This window comes from Vicia villosa, linkage group LG3 (genome assembly GCF_029867415.1).
Source record: "Vicia villosa cultivar HV-30 ecotype Madison, WI linkage group LG3, Vvil1.0, whole genome shotgun sequence".
Taxonomy (NCBI): domain Eukaryota; kingdom Viridiplantae; phylum Streptophyta; class Magnoliopsida; order Fabales; family Fabaceae; genus Vicia; species Vicia villosa.
In genome coordinates this window covers 57186684-57194035 of record NC_081182.1, presented here as the reverse complement: position 1 = coordinate 57194035, position 7352 = coordinate 57186684, and the positions used below count along the sequence as shown (strand labels likewise).

General features: G+C 32.5%; 1 non-coding gene across 1 annotated transcript; it reads right to left on the bottom strand.

Moving 5' to 3' along the window:
• Positions 1-5987: 5987 nt before the first annotated feature.
• Positions 5988-6069, bottom strand: TRNAS-UGA (transfer RNA serine (anticodon UGA)). The gene has a single exon. It is a non-coding gene; the product is annotated as a tRNA-Ser (tRNA).
• Between the last annotated feature and the right edge of the window lie 1283 nt (positions 6070-7352).

The window sequence follows — 7352 nt, the reverse complement described above, 5'->3', positions numbered from 1 at the left end:
GCGTGTGACATCATCAGGTTCTGAACTCAACACACTCAGACTCTGGAAGAAATCAGGCGTGTTTACAAATTATGACAAGTTCTATAATCCTTCTATAACAACAATCCTGATGAATGTTAGTAATAGAGCTTCTGATCGTGACTCTCGTGGAAGAGCTTTTGGAGACTCTTTTAGCTTGAGGTTTTGAAGTCCAAGTTCTGAAGATTCTGAAGAGAAGGTTCTGAAAGAACAAGTTCTCAAGAATTTGAAGATAATAGATAATGAAGACCAAGTGGTGAAGACTCTGAAGACAAAGTTTTGGATGAACAAGTTCAGAAGACTCTGAAGACTTAGGCTCTGAAGATTCAAAGACCAAGTGTTGAAGACTCTTAAGATAAGGTTCTGGATAAACAAGTTCTAAAAACAAAAATCAAGTATTAGAAGCCTATAAAGATTAGAAGATAAGATCAAAATTGGTTTACGTGAGGAAGTAGTACAATGTTCAAATGTCCCCACTACCCAAATAGGGGGGAGCAAGGATTATACTTCTGTACTATGTTGTTGACCACTCCCTCACTGACCTCTGGGGATAAAACAGCTGGAATTAAGTATTCCTATTCTACCCTTTAACGGACTTTTTTTTATATTAAGGAAGACTTGGAAGATTGAAGAAAAAAGTTGAACAACGAATTTTTCTACAAAACTTTCATTGAAACGCTGCACAAATCTCTCTGATTATTCTTTGTATAGTTTTCTAAGCAAGTGAACTTTTGTCTGTTAACTTGCAGCAAGTGAGATTTTGTTCATATACTTTCTTTACACTTTTGTGTTATTTGATTGTATTCAAACTTGTGTAATTTTTTTCAAGAAGCAACTCTGTAAACACAAACATTTGTATTCAACTTGTGAGTTGATAGTTCCTTAAGAGACTAGGGCTTTAGTCAAAATTCTCATGAAGACATTGACAGTTAGTGTTAGTCTTTATGGTTTGTAACATTGGCAGTTGGTCTTTGTTGTGGTTCATGTAATCAGTTCAACTATAGTGGATTAAGTCCTTGTTAAGAAGGCAAAATCACTTTGGTGGATGGACTAGATTAACTTCGTTAACAGTGAACCAGGATAAACATAATTGTGTCATTTATTTTTGTTCTTGTGTTCATGGATTTTGTTTTGGGAAAAAGTTTACATTTTATCTTGAAATCCAATTCAAACCCCCTTTCTTGTGTTTCACGCACCTTCATCTAGTGTCTTCATTTTCTTTAATTTTGTTGGAATGCACATGTTAAATTTGGAAAATCATACTACTATATTATGGAAATCTAGAAAAGTGTACAAGGCTTCTTAAGCTTTTGTTCAACCGTTTGTTTTTTGATGTAATGACTCGGTTTGATATAGTCTATTTAAATGATATTGTGATTTGAATATCCACTTGTGTATTTGTCAATCATTAAATTTTTAAGACTATTTGAATATTCACTCCTGTACTTGTCGGCCATTCAATCATTAAGAAGCATTGAACCATTGGAAGATATCTCATATATGGATATTGGTTTTGAGAGGAATCTTAAAATGGTTGAAATGAGAACAATATATCATATAAATCTTGTTTGGACACAAGTTTATCATCCATTCTAATTATAGGGCACTGTCCTATATGAGATGTAGTGAGTGATATATGTATGAGATGGTTTTATTGAGTTATATATGTTTAATTTAGGTGTCAAAAATGTAAATGTGTCCTTCTAAACATTACTATAACGGTTATTTTGTTTGTGAAAGGTTTTTAAGTAGTTAAATGAGTAGTATCATGTTGAAAATTAAAACAATGTAATAATTCCAAATACTTTTACATTGAACATTAAACTAATAGTAATTAAATAAGAATCATCTTCAACCTATTGTATCACCAATTGTGTTTGTAGAGCAACATTAAACAATATATGGCAACACAAGGCCATTTGAAAAATAAAGATAAAGTAAAATAGGATTTCACAAAAGAAACATATGTTGTGTTCAAGAAAACGTGATAACTTCAATTTGATTAATGTGTTTTCTTTCATCATGTCTCTCTTCAAATATTTTAGGATCAATAAATTCATTGTTATCTTACTCAATAACCTTGTAAGTTTTGTTGGTGATTTTAGTATCATCAATGTATTTTGGTAGTAATGTGATTTACTATAGGCCGATGCAATTATGCGTTAAGCTTGAAACGAGTTAGGGTAGTGCGGAGTGCACGCTCGTCGAGCCAAACGTGCAATTGAATACGAATAATTGAAACGGGGTTCCAAGGGGCGAAGCCCCTGGTGGGGTGCGGGGCAGCGCCCCGTTGGGGTTACAAGGGGAGAAGCCCTTGGCGGGGTGCGGGGCAGCGCCCCGTTTGAAAATTTTTCTGAACAGTTGAACCCTTTCCCAACCGACATGACTGTTTTTCTGAACAGTTGTGTCTTTTCAGTTTCTGTTATTGATCTCCTATATAAGGAGTCATTTGGCCTCGATTTTGGGTTACGAAAAACCATACTTTCTCTCTACATTCCTGATCAGTTTTCTTTTGCCAGAAATAGATTATTCTTCGAGAATTATCCCCACAAAGATTTCGTGAACCCAGGCAAGAATATGGTCGAAATACTTTGTTCGGAAAGTGTACGAACACGATTCTTCGAAGTTATCCAGGATTATCATACCCGAATTTCTAACAAGTTTACTCTTCTATGTTCCTATTTGAAAAGAATTACATTTCCTTGACAATATAAACAACACCATATCAATAATATGAAAACCATTCATTGATTTCAGTACTTAATTAAAATATCTTTGTTTGTTCAAATTGCTTCCAATTACTTTTAATATCAACCACCATAAAAATAAAAATATGGAATTACAACTCCCTCCAACAAAAAAACAATAAATAACATGTGGATTAAATTGTATGATTTTGATTTTGTTATCACACATATTATAATAGTTAATTACATATTAATTACTTCAACAAGGAAAACTTAGTATAAATTCTTGAAAATAAAACCCATATAACTAGAAAGTCAAGCAGACAAAATATCAACTGAGATGATTTTCATGAAACTGATGAAAACATTAGCCCTTTAGCAAACAAGAAAAGACGACAACACACACAGACTCGTAGATACGAATCAAAATATTGAACCAATTTAACAAAAATACTATTTGTATATAAATCATGTTTATGCTATACCTAAAAAGAAATATATTATTAAAAATTTGTTACATCATTTGGCAAACACCGTGAAACCCTATCCAAAAAAGACACCAATAACCATCCATTTCAACAGTCAAAGACATGGACATATTTAGAAAAAATTAAGAGATGCAAAAGAAATGAGAGTAGGGAAAAGTACTTCTAAAACAAAAACAATAGAAAAGCTAGACGCCTACAAAGGTCCTCAATGTTTAATTTTGGAGGAGGAACAAAGGGTGAAAATGATGTGAAAGATTGACCGAGTAAATAATGTTTTATCAAATTTTTATGGTGTCTTGTGATGCATTTAATATGGGTTTAGGTGGTGTGATTATGCATAATGGTCAAGTTATAACTCATGTTTCTAGACAACTCAAAACTCATGAGAGGAATTATCCTACCTATGATTTGGAGTTAGCAACAATAGTCTTCATGCTTAAAGTTTGGAGACATTATCTGTATGGTTTGAGGTTTAAAGTTTTCAGTGATCATAAGAGTCTGAAGTACTTGTTTGATAAGAAGGAATTGAATATGAGACAAGAGGTGGCTTGAATTTTTGAAAGACTACGATTTTGAGTTAAATTACCATCCTAGTAAAGTTATTGTGGTGACAGATGTGTTAAGTCGAAAGTCTTTGCATATGTCGCGCGCTAATGGTTAGAAAAATGGATTTAATTGAGCAATTCAAAGATCTTAGCTTTGTGTGTGAGATAACGCCACAAAATATGAAGTGTTGAGTGCAAGTGTGAGTGAGTAGAGTCCCACATGGCCTATGAATGAATGAAATTTTGGATTTATAAGAGAGATGACTCATTTACCTAACATCTTAAGTTTTTGGGTTGAGATGTGGTGTCTCCCTCACTTGTAGTCCTGGAGCATTGGTCCCATTGGTGCTCCTGACTCTCCTAGACTACCCAACATTAAGTTTGGTATGTTGAGGTTGACTAGCAACGTACTAGAAGAAATCAAAGAAGGTCAGAAGTTGGATTTGATATTGATTGATCGGTTGGTACTGGTTAATTAAGGTAAAGAAGTAGACTTCAAGGTGGTTAAGAATGGGATTACGAAGATTCAGGACAGAGTTCGTGTGTCGGATTTTCCAGAGCTTAAGAAGAGAATTCTAGAAGAAAGTCACAGGAATAATTTGAGTATTCATCCGGGAGCCACTAAGATGTATCAAGATCTCAAGAAAATGTATAGGTGGCTAGGCATGAAGAAGGATGTTGTCGAATTTATGTACTCTTGTTTGACTTGTCAGAAATCAAAGATCGAGCAGCAGAAGTCGTCTGGATTGATGCAACCATTGAGTATTCATGAGTGGAATTGGGATAATATCTCTATGTATTTTGTAGTGGGTTTGCCAAAGACCGTGACAGGAAGTGATTCAAGCTAGGTTGTTGTGGATAGACTGACTAAGTTGGCTCATTTTGTTCCGATAAAGAGAAGTTACCCATTGTAGAAGCTAGTAGAGATTTAGATTAATGAGATAATGAAGCTGCATGGAATTCCTTCAAGCATTATATCATATAGAGATCTGAGGTTCACAACAAGGTTTTGGTAGATTTTGCAAGTAACCTTTGGAACCAAGTTGAGGATGAGTTCTGCTTGCCATCCGTAGATGGACCGTCAGATAAAAAAGACTATCCAGTCTTTGGAAAATTGGTTGAGAGCTTGTGTTTTAGAGCAATGGGGTAATTGGGGTAATTATTTGCCATTGATCAAGTTTACCTATAACAAAAGTTTCTTTCTAGTATTGGAATGACAATTTTGAAGCTTTGTATGGTATAAGATATGGGACACCTTTGTGTTGTGCATGGACCAGAGATTGTTCAATAAACTACTGAGAATGTTAAGATGATTCAGGAAAAGATGAAGGCATCGTAGAGCAGACAAAAAAGTTATCATGATAAGCGAAGGAAAGCTCTTAATAATCACTCAAGTGAACGGTGTTGGTCGTGCATTGAATTCTTGAAAGCTCACACCTTGTTTTATTGGTCCATATCAGATCATTCAGAAAGTCCGGGAAGTTACCTTACCACCATCTCTTTCGAACCTTCACAATATTTTTCATGTGTCTCAACTTCAGAAGTATATTCATGATTCATCCCATCTGATCCAATTAAATGATGTGCAAGTGAGAGCGTCCTTCAATGCCAAAGGCGAGCCTTGAGAATATTATCTAGGCGGTACCGCTCTTGGGAAAGATCGTCCTTATTTATGACACTCACAGATATAACACTAGACAGCCCCTAAAGCATGAGAGCTTTGTTAAAGACAAAGTGTTTTTAAGGAATTTTTCATTAGAGGTGCGCTACTCGTCCTTTTGGTGAGTCTCTTAGTTGATGACAACTACTTATTAAAGGATATTACTAATTAGTCAGGGTTCATTTATTTTAATTTAAAAGAAATAATTTTTTACATTTTTGAGACATCCAGCAATATAAATATACATTATTAAAAATTAAAATACTGTTAAATCACATGAGTTTTTAAAAACATATATTTTTAAAATATTTTTTATAAAAAATAGATTCACACTTAAGTGATATTTTAAAATTATAATATTAAACAAATTATTAAAAAAATGATAAAATACATAAAATAAAATTTTACATAAAAACATTTAAAACTAATTTTTACACAAAAACATTATAAATATTTTTAAAACAAAAATTAAACGGACTCTAGTTATTTTACACTTTCGTTAACTGAAACATTTTCCCTTAATCCCATATGTTATGCGTCACATTTTATGTCATTACATGCTTGACAGAATTCCAGAAAAATTAAAAATCGTCGACAGCAGGGTTCGAACCTGCGCGGGCGAAGCCCAACAGATTTCAAGTCTGTCTCCTTAACCACTCGGACATATCGACTTCGCTGTTTACTTTTCACTTGAATCTTTATTTATTTCCACAAAACATACTACATTGGTATTTTAATTGACATGTCACATCAATTGCTGTCGGCAAACGCTGTTATCCATAACGACAAATAAAGTAATGCGAATAAAGACGTGTTCTTTAGTACTACAGATATTAAATTCTAATAAAAATATATATATTTCATTTTTTATCTCATCTTTCAATAATATACGCATTGTCAATATAAAATATTTTCATACCTTCAATAAAAAAATTATTATTTTGTATATTGAAGGCAAACTGCTGTTGTATTTATATTTTTAAATTTGTGGAATGATGTAGTAAAGTGATAGTTCTTATCAAATGACATACACAACTATTTGTTCTATGTCCACTAAAATGACATCATTTTGAGACACTCTATAATTATATTACTAACCTTTATTATTGTTTAGAGTTTGCGACTGGAGAGAACCTCACGTTTTCAAGGGTGCAAATAATTTTTTATCATTGAGTTTGATGACTGAGTCTTTAGAACCTATATCTTTTTTATATTTGGAGATCAATAATTGGTCTACTTAATATGATATATTTGAATTTTTATATTTGGAGATCAATAATTGGTCTACTTAATATGATATATTTGAATTGATGATAAAACTATGTTGCAAACATCTTAAAAGTTTTAATAGCTAAATCAAACTAAAGCTTCATAAAATTCGGTTTTATATAAGGTTTTTTTTATTTTTTATATAGATAGATGTAAAACATATAGAGTTACATTAATTATCACAAATATTTGTCAAAAAAGAAACTATTGTAATTATCACAAATATTTGTCAAAAAAGAAATTATCTCAATTATTGTAAATTTATTTGTGGTCTATTCTATCATAAGTTAATTAAAATAAATGTTTAATTGAGATCTGGCAATATAAAAAAATTTATATTATTATTGAAAATATATTACGCTGTCATATAAATAATTCAAAATTTTAGGTCTGATTTGACAGGATGATTATCATCAAAGATTGATAGTGTAAAATTAATTTACACGGTTATATTTTAAACAAGCGTTGTGATATATACACTGAATTAATTATAAATTATATAGAATATTTATTTCACAAATGCTCACTCATTAACATATATGTTAGGGTTTGGTTTTTGATCGTACCTGATCAGAAGAATCGTCGCTGGCTGCTCGGAACTGAGTCTTCGAGGAGTGAGGAGGGGGTGTACCTGCAAGATACTCTGATGCCAAAGTAAGGAAACGAGCAAGGGAGTGCAAGTACA